The sequence below is a fragment of the Mustela erminea genome, chromosome 15 (assembly GCF_009829155.1).
Source record: "Mustela erminea isolate mMusErm1 chromosome 15, mMusErm1.Pri, whole genome shotgun sequence".
NCBI classification, from domain to species: domain Eukaryota; kingdom Metazoa; phylum Chordata; class Mammalia; order Carnivora; family Mustelidae; genus Mustela; species Mustela erminea.
The window spans coordinates 72,548,777-72,563,414 of record NC_045628.1 but is presented as its reverse complement, the minus strand read 5'-3'; the positions used below and the strand labels follow the sequence as shown (position 1 = coordinate 72,563,414).

General features: G+C 39.7%; 1 protein-coding gene and 1 non-coding gene across 5 annotated transcripts in view; both read right to left on the bottom strand.

The window, feature by feature from the left end:
• The window catches only part of N4BP2L1 (NEDD4 binding protein 2 like 1), a 56,864-nt gene that overhangs the window by 31,593 nt on the left and 10,633 nt on the right, over positions 1–14,638 (bottom strand). The gene's annotated exons all lie outside the window — the stretch shown is intronic.
• LOC116574652 lies at positions 11,523–11,653 on the bottom strand. The gene has a single exon (XR_004279422.1). It is a non-coding gene; the product is annotated as a small nucleolar RNA SNORA16B/SNORA16A family (small nucleolar RNA).

The window sequence follows — 14,638 nt, the reverse complement described above, 5'->3', positions numbered from 1 at the left end:
AGAAATACAGCTTTCCAAATCTATGGAGTATAGCAATAGCTGTTCTAAGAGGGATGTTCATAGTGATACACACCTACTTCAAGAGATAAGAAAATCCCAAATAACCATCTAACTTTTAGAGGAGACAAGATGGCAGGGAAGTAGGAGGAGGCGCCGTTTCAACCTGTACCCTAAAGTGAGCTGATTACCTACCAAAGAACTCTGATCACCCATGAAGTCAGCCTGAGATTAGAATTATACACATCTGGATCTCTACGGGGACAGAAGACGCCAGTGGGCAGGTAAAGTGGAGTGGGAATGTCGGACTGATATCAGAAGATAAACAATCTAACTTTTTAGTTCTTTTTTTTTTTAAGATTTTATTTATTTATCAGAGAGAGAGGGGGAGAGAGCGAGCACAGGCAGACAGAATGGCAGGCAGAGGCAGAGGGAGAAGCAGGCTCCCTGCTGAGCAAGGAGCCCGATGTGGGACTCAATCCCAGGACGCTGGGATCATGACCTGAGCCGAAGGCAGCTGCTTAACCTACTGAGCCACCCAGGCGTCCCTAGTTCTTTTTTTTTTTTTTTTTTAAGAGATAGAAACATTCCGTTTTCTTTTTTCTTTTTTTAAGAACTAAAAAAGAAAAAAGGGGGGGGCAAAAGTAGTAGAAGGAAGGAAATAATAAAGATCAGAGCAGAAATAAATGAAATAGAGACTTAAAAAAGGACAAAAGAAAAGATCAATGAAACAATAGCTAGGTCTTCTTTTTAGAGATAGATAAAAATCAGTAAACTTCATGAAGAGAAAAAGACTTAACAAGGAAAAAAGAGGACCCAAATAAATAAAATAAGAAACTAAAGAGAAGTTGCAACTGACATCACATAAATACAAAGAATTATAAGAGACTACCACAAACAATTATATACCAACAATTTGGAAAACCTAGGAGAAATGGACAAATTCCTAGAAACACACAACCTTCCAAGACTGAATCATGAAAAAATAGAAACTCAAAATAGACCAACTGCAAGTAATGAAACTGAATCAGTAATTTTAAAACTCCCAAAAAACAAAAGTCCAGGACTAGAGAGCTTCACAGGTGAATTTTACTAACCATTTAGAGTTCACCGCTATCCTTCTCAAACTATTCCAAAAAATTGAAGAGGAAGTAACAATTCCAAACTCATTTTATGAGGCCAGCATTACCCTGATACTAAAATCAGACAAAGACACCACAAAAGAAAGATGATTGTGGGCCAATATCCTTGATGAACATAGATGCAAAGATCCTCAAAAAATGTTAGCAAACCAAATTCACCACTACATTAAAGGGATCATATACCATGTTCAAATGGGATATATTCCAGGGATGCAAGGATGGTACACCATCTGCAAATCAATCAATGTGATTCACCACATTAACAAGACAACGGATAAAAATCAAATGAACATTCTGTCTCGAGCACTGGGTGTTATACTTAACTAATGAATCATTGAACACTACATCAAAAACTAATTATGGGGATGCCTGGGTGGCTCAGTTGGTTAAGCAGCTGCCTTCGGCTCAGGTCATGACCCCAGTGTCCTGGGATCGAGTCCCACATCGGGCTCCTTGCTCCGCAGGGAGCCTGCTTCTCCCTCTGACTCTGCCTGCCACTCTGTCTGCCTGTGCTCACTCTCGCTCTCACTCTCTCTGACAAATAAATAAATAAAATCTTTAAAAAAAAAAGAAAAAACTAATTATGTACTATACAGTGGCTAACTGAACATAACAAAAAAATCATATGAATGTCTAAATGGTTGCAGAAAAAGCACTTGGCAAAAATCAACAATCCATTTTTATCCTCCTGGCCACTAGACACCATGATAGGTAGCCTGTGTGGACCAATCGAGGTCCTTTAGGTATTTGTCTGAGCAGCCCTCCTTGGAGTCCTAGCCATGAAGCCAAGAACTCAGCTGGAAGTATAAACCTGGTATGTGGGCCCTGAAGGGAGATCATGCTGTGGGACTATCCAGGCCCAAGGTGGGGTTGGGGGAGGTGGCAGGGAGAGCCTGCAGCAGGAGTGGTGGCCCTTATCTCACTCCAGTGCTCACTCCAGTGATTGTCCTGGGTCATTCTTTCAACATCAATTTATAATTAAATACTCCCATCAAAACTCCCTGGTTTTGGAAGGAATGTACCTCAACATGCTAAAGCCACATATGACAAATCCACAGCTAACATCATGCTCAATGGTGTAAAACTAAAAGCTTTTCCTCTAGGATGAGGTACAAGATAAGGATGCCCACTCTTGCCATGTTTATGCAACATAGTACTGGAACCCCTAGCTATAGTAATCCGATAAGAAAAAGAAATTGGTTCAAATTGATTCAAACTGGTAAGGAAGAAGTAAAATTATCACTATTTGCAGATGACTTGATGCTATATACACAAAACCCTAAAGACCATCAAAAAAACTATTAGAACTAATAAATGAATTCAATAAAGTTCCAGAATACAAAAGTAACATACAGAAATTGGTTGCATTTCCATATACTAAAAATGATCAGAAAGAGAAATGAAAAAAACAATCTTATTTAAACTGCATCAAAATAAAATAAGAGAAAAGACAAGACAAGACAAGACCTAGGGATAAATTTAACAGTAGGGTAAAGACCTGCTGTGAAAACTGCAAGAAGATTTTATTGAAAAAAGCAATTGAGGATGACAAAAATAAATTGACAGATATAACATGATCATGGATTGGAAGAATTAATATTATCAAAATGTCTATATTACCCAAAGCAATCTTCAGAGTCAATGCAATCCTCATCAAAATACCAACAGTATTTAGAACAAATAATACCAAAATTTCTATGGAACAACAAAACACCCCAAATAGCCAAAGCAATCTTCAGAAAGAAAAACAATCCTGGAGGTAATATGCTCTTGGATTTCAAACTACACTACAAAGCTGTGGCTGTCAAGATAGTATAGTCGTAGCACAAAACAGACACATCAATGAAACAGAATAAAGAGCCCAGAAATAACTCTGCATTTATATGGTCAATCTAGACAAAGGAGTCTAGATAAACAATGGGGAAAAGAGAGTCTTTTCAATAAATGGTGCTGGGAAAACTGGAAAGCCATATGTAAAAGAATGAAACTGGGCCACTTTTTTTTTTAAACTGATATAATGCATATTTTAAATTTTTAATTTTTATTTATTTTTTAAATTTCTTTTGTGTTCCAGAATTCATTGTTTATGCACCACACCCAGTGCTCCTGCAATATATACCCTCCGAAATACCCACCACCAAGCTCACCCAACCTCCCACCTCCCTCCCCTCCAAAACCCCCAGTTTGTTTCTCAGAATCCACAATCTCCCATGGTTCATCCCCCCCTCCAATTTCCCCCAACTCACTCTCTCCATCTCCTCACATCCTCCATGTTATTCCTTATGCTCCCCAAGTAAGTAAAACCATATGATAATTGACTCTCTCTGCTTGACTTATTTCACTCAGCATAATCTCTTCCAGTCCCATCCATGTTGATAGAAAAGTTAGGTATTCATCCTTTCTGACGGAGGCATAATACTCCATAGTATATGTGGACCATATCCTCCTTATCCATTTGTCCACTAAAGGGCATCTTGGTTCTTTCCACAGTTTGACGACTGTGGCCATTGCTGCTATGAACATTGGGGTACAGATGGCCCTTCTTTTTACTACATCTGTATCTTTGGGGTAAGTACCCAGTAATGCAATTGCAGAGTCACAGGGAAGCTCTATTTTAAATTTCTATTTTTAATTTCTTAAGGAATCTCCACTCTGTTTTCCAAAGTAGCTGCACCAACTTGCATTCCCACCAGCAGTGTAAGAGGGTTCCCCTTTCTCCACATCCTCTCCAACACATATTGTTTTGGCCATTCTAACATTGTTAATTTTGGCCATTCTAACTGTCCCCTAAAGTGAGCTGATTATCTTCCCAGAACACTCTGAACACCCATGGAATCAGCCCGAGAGGTAGGATTATACACTTCTGGATCTTTACCAGGGCAGAAGACGCCAATAGACAGGTAAAGCAGAGTGGGAACATCGGACTGGGCCATTTTCTTACACCATACACAAAATGAACTCAAAATAGATTAAAGACCTGATTGTAACACTGAAACAATAAAACTCCTAAAAGAAAATAATAGGTAGTGAGCTCTTTGATATCACTCCTAGTAATATTTTTTTGGAACAGTCTCTTTACACAAGAGCAACAAAAGCTAGAACAAACAAATGGAATGACATCAAACTAAAAAGCTTTTGCACAATGAAGGAAACCATAAACAAAATAAGAAGGCAACCTACTGAATGAGAGGTTATTTGCAAGCCATACATCCAGTAAAGGATTAATATTCAAAGTATGTAATATAAATTTAATTTAATATAAAAAATCCAATTTAAAAATAGGCAGAAGAGGGAAGGAGCAAGATGGCAGAGGAGTAGGAGACTTAAGTATCATCAAGTCCCAGGAGTTCAGCTAGATAGTTATCAAACCATTCTGAACACCTTCAAACTCAACAGGAGATCAAAGAGAAGAAGAGCAGCAACTCTAGGAACGGAAAAGTGACCACTTTCTGGAAGGTAGGACGTGAGAGAAGTGAATCCAAGGCAATATATGGGAAGAGAGACTGTGGGGGGAGGGGCCAGCTCCCAGCAAGCAGTAAAGCCACGGAGCACAAAATAGGAACTTTTAGAAGTCTGTTTCAATGAGGGATGTTGCTCCAGAGGCTAAGTGGGTGGCAGAACCCTCATGGGGACAATGTGGTCTCAGGACCCATGGGGTCACATAAAGACCTGGGGTGCCTGAGTGTGGCAGAGCTGCTAGGTATCAGAGCAGGGAAGTTGGCAGCAGAGACTGAGCCCAGTAGGCTCTCAGCTTGGGGTTACCTTAAACCGTGATCCGAGGCACAGTCAGACCACTGCTCTTCAAGCAGGGACCTCACAAGTGGCAGATCCAGGGAAACTCCCTCCTTCATCCTCCAGAAGAAGCAGGATGACAGCATGCTGCAGGAATCTGCTGGGTTTGGAGACTCCAAATGGGGCCACTTGACAGAGATAGAAATGCTCCATCACAGGCTGGGTGAGCTCAGAGCACTGCCAGAGACCAGGGAGATGGGAGAGATTCACTGCTTTTCTCTGAGGGCACACTGAGTAGTGGGGTCCTGAGCTCTCAGCTCCTCTGGGGCCAGAGACTGGGAGGCTGCCATTTTCATTCTCGTCCTTCAAAGCAGTATGGAAAGCTTCAGGTAACAAAAGCTATCAAACATGAACCCGAGCAGATTACTTAGCCTGGCCCCTGGCAAGGGTGGTGCAGTTCTCCCCCAGGCAAAGACATTTGAGAATCACTGCAATGGGTCCCTCCCCCAGAAGATCAGCAAGAATATCCAACCAAGACCAAGTTCACCAATCAGTGAGAACTGCAAAACCTCAGAGCTACAAGAATACAGCACATAGAATTTGTGGCTTTTTCCCCATGATTCTTTAGTCTTTCAAAGTTAAATTTTTTTAATTTTATTTTTTAATCTATTTTTAAATTTTTCTTCTTTCCTATTTTAATTTTTTTTAACTATTTTAACTTATCAGTACCTTTTTTTTTTTTTAAGATTTTATTTATTTATTTGACAGAGAGAAATCACAAGTAGACGGAGAGGCAGACAGAGACAGAGGGAAGCAGGCTCCCTCCTGAGCAGAGAGCCCGATGCGGGACTCGATCCCAGGACCCTGAGATCATGACCTGAGCCGAAGGCAGCGGCTTAACCCACTGAGCCACCCAGGCGCCCTTATCAGTACCTTTTTAAAGATCTTTTTTCCTTTTTATTGTTATAGTCATATTCTATCCCTTCATTGTATTTATTTTTTGTATACATACTAGATTTTCTTTCTTTAAAATTTTGGGATACAGTTTCTTCTAACAGATCAAAATATACCCTAAACCTAGCACATGACTTTGTGCTAGTCTCCAGCCTTATCACATACTTCCCTTTTTTTTTTTTTAGCAACTTATCACTTCCTTTTTTAGAATCTTTTAAAATTTTCATCTTTACAATCATATTCCATCCCTTCATCTTGTTTACCCTTATTTTGTATACATGTGTTTTTCTTTCTTTAAAATTTTGGAAGGCAGTTTCTTCTAAAAGACCAAAATACACCCAAAACCAAGTGTGTGACCCATTATATTCACCAGTCTAATATATATAGTTTTTTCCCCTCCTTTCTTCCCTAGTTTCAGGTCTCCTCCAGTTTGGTTAGTGTATGTTTTCCTGGGGTCTTTGCTATCCTTTTAGTATTTTGTTCTCTCATTCATCTATTCTTATCTGGATAAAATGACAAGGTGGAAAAACTCACCTCAATTTAAAAAAAAAAAAGAGTAAGCAGCAGTACCAATGTCTAGGGACCTAACTAATATGGACATTAGTATGATGTCAGAACTAGAGTTCAGAATGATGATTATCAAGGTGCTAGCTGGGCTCCAAAAAAGCATGTAGGATACTAGAGAATCACTTTCTGGAGAAATAAAATCCCTTTCTGGAGAAATAAAAGAACTAAAACTAACCAAGTTGGCATAAAAAAAGCTTAATGAAGTGCAATAAAAAGTGGAGGCTCTTACTGCTAGGATAAATGAGGCAGAAGAGAGAATTAGTGATATAGAAGACCAAATGATGGAGAATAAAGAAGCTGAGAAAAAGAGAGACAAACAACTCCTGGACCACAAGGGGAGAATTTGAGAGATAAGTGATACCATAAAATGAAACAATATTAGAATAATTTGGGATCCCAGAAGAAGAAAGAGAGAGAGGAGCAGAAGGTATATTGGAGAAAATTATAGCAGAGAATTTCCCTAATTTGGAGAAGGAAGCAAGCATCAAAATCCAGGAGGCACAGAGAACCCCCCACCCCGGTCAAAATCAATAAAAATAGGACCACCACCATCTAATAGTAAAACTTCCAAGTCTCAGTGACAAAGACAAAATCCTGAAAGCAGCTCAGGACAAAATCCTGAAAACTGCTCAGGACCTATCCTCTTGTAACCTGTTCTAAGGTAGAAACATTAGATTCTACCTTAGAAAGTGTGTGACCCATTATATTCACCAGTCTAATATATATAATTTTTTCCCCTCCTTTCCTCCCTGGTTTCAGGTCTCCTCCAGTTTGGTGAGTGTATGTTTTCCTGGGGTCGTTGCTATCCTTTTAGTATTTTGTTCTCTCATTCATCTATTCTTATCTGGATAAAATGACAAGGTAGGTTTCTACCTTAGGAACCTGTTCTAAGGTAGAAACATTAGATTGGTAGCAGACCTATCCACAGAGACCTGGCAGGCCAGAAAGGACTGGCATGATATATTCAGAGCACTAAATAAGAAAAATGTGCAGCCAAGAATACCATATCCAGCTAGGCTGTCATTGAAAATAGAAGGAGAGATAAAGAGCTTCCAGGACAAACAAAATCTAAAAGAATTTGCAAATGCCAAACCAGACCTATAGGAAATATTGAAAGGGATCCTCTAAGCAAAGAGAGAGCCTAAAAATAACATGGACCAGGAAGGAACAGAGACAATATACAGTAACAGTCACCTTACAGGCAATACAGTAGCACTAAATTCATATCTTTCAATAGCCACACTGAATGTAGATGGGCTAAATGCCCCCATCATAAACATAGGGTATCAGATTGGATTAAAAAAAACAAGACCCATCAATATGCTGTCTGCAAGAGACTCATTTGAGACACAAAGACACCTCCAGACTTAAAGTGAGGGGGTGGAAAACAATTTACCATTAAAAGAAAGAACAAGAATCATATGATACTCTCAATAGATGCTGAAAATGCATTTGACAAATTACAGCATCGTTTCTTGATCAAAACTCTTCACAGTGTAAAGACAGAGGGTACATACCTCAATATCATAAAAGCCATCTATGAAAAACCCACAACAAATATCATTCTCAATGGGGAAAAACTGAGAGCTTTTCCTCTAAGGTCAGGAACATGGCAGAGATGTCGTAATCATCAAGACAGTATGGTACTGGCACAAAAAACAGACCCATAGATCAGTGGAACAGAATAGAAAGCCCAGAAATGGACCCTCAACTCTATGGTCAACTAATCATCCACAAAGCAGGAAGGAATGTCCAATGGAAAAAGGTCTCTTCAACAAATGGTGTTGGGAAAATTGGACAGGCACATGCAGAAGACCGAAACTGGACCATTTCCTTACACCACACACAAAAATAGACTCAAAATGGATGAAACAGGAATCCGTCAACATCCTTGAGGAGAACACAAGCAGTAACCTCTTCAACCTCAGCCACAGCAACTTCTTCCTAGAAACATAGCCAAAGGCAAGGGAAATAAGGGCAAAAATGAACTATTGGGACTCCATCAAGATCAAAAGTTTTTGCACAGCAAAGGAAACAGTCAACAAAACCAAAAGACAACCAACAGAATGGGAGAAGATATTTGTAAATGACATATCAGATAAAGGGCTAGTATCCAAAATCTATAAAGAAATCAAACTCAACACCCAAAGAACAAATAAACCAATCAAGAAATTGGCAGAAGACATGAACAGACATTTCTGCAAAGAAGACATCCAAATGGCCAACAGACATATGAAAAAGTGCTCAACATTAATCAGCATCAAGGAAATACAAATCAAAACCACAGTGAGATACCACCTCACACCAGTCAGAATGGCTAAAATTAACAAGTCAGGAAATGACAGGTGTTGGAAAAGATGTGGGGAAAGGGGAACCCTCCTACACTCTTGGTGGGAATGCAAGCTGGTGCAGCTACTCTAGAAAACAGCATGAAACTTCCTCAAAAAGTTTAAAATAGAGCTACCCTATCAAAAGGGTAATTGCAATTGCACTACTGGGAATTTACCCTAAAGATACAAATGTAGTGATCCAAAGGGGCACGTGTGCTGAATGTTTATAGCAGCAATGTCCACAACAGCTAACCTGTGGAAAGAACCTAGATGTCCATCAACAGATGAATGGATAAAAAAGATGTGTGTGTATATATATATATATATAATGCAATACCACACAACCATCAAAAAACCACAAAATCTTGCCATTTGCAATGACATGGGTGGAACTAGAGGGTATTATGCTAAGCAAAATAAGTCAATCTGGGGCGCCTGGGTGGCTCAGTGGGTTAAAGCCTCTGCCTTCGGCTCAGGTCATGATCCCAGGGCCCTGGGATCGAGCCCCACATAGGGCTCTCTGCTCAGCAGGGAACCTGCTTCCTCCTCTCTGTCTGCCTCTCTGCCTACTTGTGATCTCTGTCTGTTAAATAAATAAAATCTTAAAAAAAAATAATAAGTCAATCAGAGAAAGACAATTATCATATGATCTCTCTGATATGAAGAATTTGAGAGGCAGGGCGGCTGGTTGTGGGGGGTAGGGAGGGAAAATATGAAACAAGATGGGAACAGGGAGGGAGACAAACCATAAGAGACTCTTAATCTCAGGAAACAAACTGAAGGTGGCTGGGTGGTGGGAGGGGAAGGATAGGGTGGCTGGGTTATGGACATTGGGGAGCGTATGTGTTATGGTGAGTGCTGTGAATTGTGTAAGACTGATGATTCACAGACCTATACCCCTGAAGCATATAATACATTATAGGTTAAATAAATAAATACCAAAAAATTAAAAATTAAAATGGGCAGAAGACACGAAAAGACATTTCTCCAAAGAAGACATGCAGATGGCCAACAGTCACATGAAAAGATGCTCAGTCACTAATCATCAGGGACATGCAAATCAAAACCACAATGAGATATCACCTCACACCAGGCAGATTGGCCATTATCAAAAAGATAAGAAATAACAAGAGTTGGTAAGGATGTGGATAAAAGGACGCTCATACACTGCTGGTGGGAATGGAAATGGGTATAGCCACTATGAAAAAATGTGTGGAAGTTCCTCAAAAAATATTAAAAATGGAACCACCATATGACCCAGGCATTCCACATCTGAGTATTTATCTGAAGAAAACAAAACACCAATTTGAAGAGCTCTGTGCACCCCCATGTTCTCTGCAGCATTATTTACAATAGCCCAGGTATAAAAGCAACCTAAATGCCCCTCCATAGATGAATGGATAATGCAGATGTGGTGCATATATGAAATATGACTTGGCCATAAAAAGAATAAAATCTTGCCATTTGTGACAACATGGGTGGACTGGAGGGTATTATGCCAAGTGAGTTATGTCAGACAGGGGAAGACAAACACAATATGATTTCACTTATACATGGAACCTAAAAACAAAACAAATGTTATATGCCAATGACATCTCATTAAAGCTGGAAAAAAACAAAGACCCATGAGTGGTACAGCTGGATTAAATCCTAGACTTCCGGTCCCAGAGCTGCACACTATAAAATAAACAAACCACATTTATTTATCCTTCTCTTTAGTGACATTTAGTTTGCAATTTTCCCTACCATGAACAAGTTTCAGTGAACATCACAGATAGGCACAGTGATGTGAACGTCCCTGTGCCTATCTGCCTTTGCATATGTGGAACAGTTCCTGAAGGTATATACATCATGCAGAATAGCCATGGAATGAGTCCTTTTCTGTTTGTTTTTTGAAAGTACAGAGCTACGCAGATGTTATTTAAAATTTTCTTCTTCCCTTCAGAAAATTTTTTTGTCTGATAGAATTTATGTTCCATGAAGGCAGGGTATTTTGTCTGTTTTGTTCACAGCTCTTTTCTAGGCAAACAGAAGAATGTCAAGCACATGAGAGATACTCAGTAAGTACCTGCAGAAAATATGAATGGTTCTTGAATATTAGGCTCTGTTGCCTTAATTATGCAAACACTTTTTATACAACCCCAAACTGTGTAAGGAGAATTTCTAGTTACTCATCTTTGTACATTGAGAATTTTACCCAAGCCTTGGATTTACCCCCCAAAAGGCACTGGAAGAGAGGATTCTTCTTGGAGGTTATGGTATTGGTATATTATTGGTATTCTCCTCAAGGACTTTAAACTGGGGGGTTAGGAACAAGTGCTACGACTCAACAGCTTGAAGAGAATGAGGTGGGAGCCACAGCTGTAAACGATGTGGGACAGTCTCCCCTGAGTCCTGGTGTGGTTTGGCCTTCTTGGTACTGCCAAACACCATGCCGAGACTGAGCCCTGCCTTTAAGGAGGTGAAGCTCAACCACTGTCAGCCCCATGGACACTACCAAGCCACAGTGGCTAAGGAGACTCCAGTCTGTCCTACTGCTCACTCTTGCCCTTACCCTCTGTGCCTCTGAAGTAGGGCATGTTTATGAGATCCAAAACTAGACTCTCAGAGAGCCCCCTAGTCGTGTGGTCCCACTCCACTCTATCTAGAGCAACTTCCTTTCTCTTGCATGTGAATAGCTCCCTTCCGTAGAATCTAGCAAGGGTGCTGGTTTCCCCCATGTTTCTATTGCAGGTGAATTCAGCCATGCTCAGGAAAGAAGGCATCAGAAGTGCACCTACTGGAGGATTAACTTGTTTTTAGCTGTGTCTTCCCAAAATGTTATAAATCAGTTACAGACAAGGGGACAGTAGTTGAACAGGAAAACTGTCACTTGAGGCTCTTTCTTGACTGCTGCTTCTATGTGAAAGCAGCTGCATCTTTGATTCTAATTTTTTAACCTCTTTTTAGTGTAACTGCTGATGGTGGAGATGGCACATCCAATATCTTCATGTGTAAAACACGGAAATGGTTCTCTTGTGCACAGATGTTAGAGGACTTTGGAGGGAATGGCTGGACCCCTTTTTTTCTCTCGTCTGTTTTCCACAGCCCATTCATTCTTTCACAACTCACGTTATATGAATAGCATCCTTTTCAATTTTGTGCTTTACTCAAGACCCATGTTGATAACTGAGCTGACAGCTCTTAGGAAGCCTCTGGAATTAACAGATCCATCAAATATTTAGTGATTTAGGCCTAAGAGGTGCCAGACCTTCTCTCAGAAGCTGAAGAGAAAATATTTCCTGATCTCATGGAGCTTACAACACATCTCATCTCACAAAGCTTTCACCTCCCTGTGAAAGAAATAGATAATAAATAAGTAAACATATGTCAGATGGTGATAATGTGGGAGAAAAGAAAGTCAAAGTACAGGGCAAAGAGTGTTGGAGAGATGCTACTTTAGGGAGCAGAGAAAGCCCCTCTCAGACTCTCTTCTTCATCACATCCTTAGAAAGTGTGGAAAAAGAACATTGAAATATCCTAGTTATACACTCATACTCAACAAGATTCCCTAGTAACTGTGAAAAGTGGGTGTAGGTGTGTTTGTTCATGAACATCCCTAGTAAGGTAAGACCACTTTGTGTATTATGAAATCTGGACCCTCAGAATCAAATGTGTGATTCTCTGATCCTAATGTCCTCACTTATAAAATGAAATCGTAGGGCTATTGTAAAGTTCCAATAAGCCAGCATATACAAAGTGCCAGGCATACAGTTAGCACTTAATAAATGTGGCTTTCTTTCTTTTCTCCCTTCCCCTTTCTCAGGCTCTTACTTTGATAAAAAACGTTGATAAAATAGCCTTCTCCCCAAGCCATACACATGAGGCAACAGAGAGCCTTATGAAGGAAAAATTAGAAATTAGATCAGTTTTTCTTTATCATACTATTTCCTCAATCCATGGAGCCTAGATGTCTTTAGATAATTTGGAGTGAAAACAAACAATTTCTTTTTGGGTTCCTCTAGAGTCTGAATGGGCCTAGAACGGTGCCATCATATAGAAAAGAGATCATTGAAATGCCACTAGGGAACAAAGGCACTAGATTGAATTACAAATATCCTATCATGTGAGTAGTTGAGGAAGCAGCGTGAGACCCTCCAGAGCTGGGTGTTGACAACATCTCTCTTGAACACAACATAGGATAAATATGAATACTTACTAAAAAATCTAAATCATTACCTCCCATTGTCCCCAGTGGTACCAAATTCATAAAGAAAATAAATTCCCTGGTATTTTTTTTATAGCAGAAGAAATATATCGTGAATACTAACAAATAATAAAATATGGCTTTCTTACCCTAACAGTTGAAATCCAGGTAAACTTCGCCCTTTTAATGGGCCATGTAAGTGGTTGGGTTTGTTGTTGTTGTTGTTGTTTTTAAACAACAGATCAAAACCAACTTCTATTATTTTTTCACGAAGTCACTCCCAGTAGCCTCTTCCTTTGGTGTAGAAGTAAATTCTCTGGACTAGAAATACGAAGTCATCCCTATGACCTTGATCAAGATGTCTCACTTCTCAGAGCTCAGTGTCCTGGGCTTGGACTAGATTGACTCTCTGGAAAATTCTTGCACATGTTCTGAGATTTTCCTATGAAAATATTTTTCCCCTTTCGTTACTTCCTCTATTTCTACTCCTTTTCTAATCATAAACCACATCTGCTATATGATATTGCTCCAACCCAGCAGGGTTCTCTCCCGCTATCCCACTGGCTCCAGAACCATGGCGGTGGTGAATCCCTTGTATAGTTGGGCAGAGTTTCCAGCAAGTAATTACAAAGACACGCTGCACTGTGTCTTCTTACTCTCCGTGAAGCATTTATTGCATTTATAGTCCTTATTCATCCCAACCTCTGGGAAGAGGTATTGTAAGGACTCTCAGCAATGGAGAGAGATTTAAAATCCACCTTGGGAAAATCACTGAAAATATAAAAGGCTAGTAGTTTCTCCAAGTAGACGTAAGTGAATGAAGATCTGATATGTCAGATGATAATTTATTTTTATATACACAGACTTGGAATACTGCAAATTTTCTATTTTGACCTTGCTTTTATGTACAAGAGCCCTGGGCTCATCAATAAAAACACCATGGTCCAGGCCTGCTGGCTAGGGGTGCTGTGGAGCCCAGGACGCTTTGGGGTCTAACTACTCACTACTTAGCTAACCTAACTGATCCCTTCTTCTCAATTGTTTCCCACATTTCACTGTGTTTGCTTGTAAAGTATACCTTCATCCTCACCTTTTCTGACCATCACATCAGGAAAGCATCCTGTCACTTCCTTGGAAAGCTCTAGTGCTTCTAGATGGAAAGGTACTTCTCTTGAAGGAAAAGTTCATGTTATGTGGAGACATGAACAAAAGAAAAGACAACTGTCAGCAAGCATCCTTTGAGTCTAATGGAATCCATGTTACAAACCATTTGCGATGGTGCCAAAAGGAACTGACTGGAACATTGGAAAGGATGCAACATGTGCTACTAGGGCGTGGGTCTCAAACTTTGCTTTGACTGATATGTAAAGATTCAAAGAAATTCCAGGGAACTGACATAAAGTTGACAACATTTTTCATATATGGCCTTAAAAACAAAAGGAAAAACTACCCTCTTTCTATTGCCATTTCATTTCATTTCAAACGGACAATATCATGGTATAGCCATGTCATGGAATATATTATTCAGCTGCAAAAAGTAATGAGGTTTTATATATATATATATATATGTATGTATCAGATATATCAGGCACAAGAAGACAAATATTGTATGATTCCACTTATGTGCGGTATCTAGCGTAGTAAAATACATGATGATGGAAAGTGGATCAGAGGTTACCAGGGGTTGAGGAGAAGGGAGGATGGGGAATTATTGCTTCACGGGTAGAGTT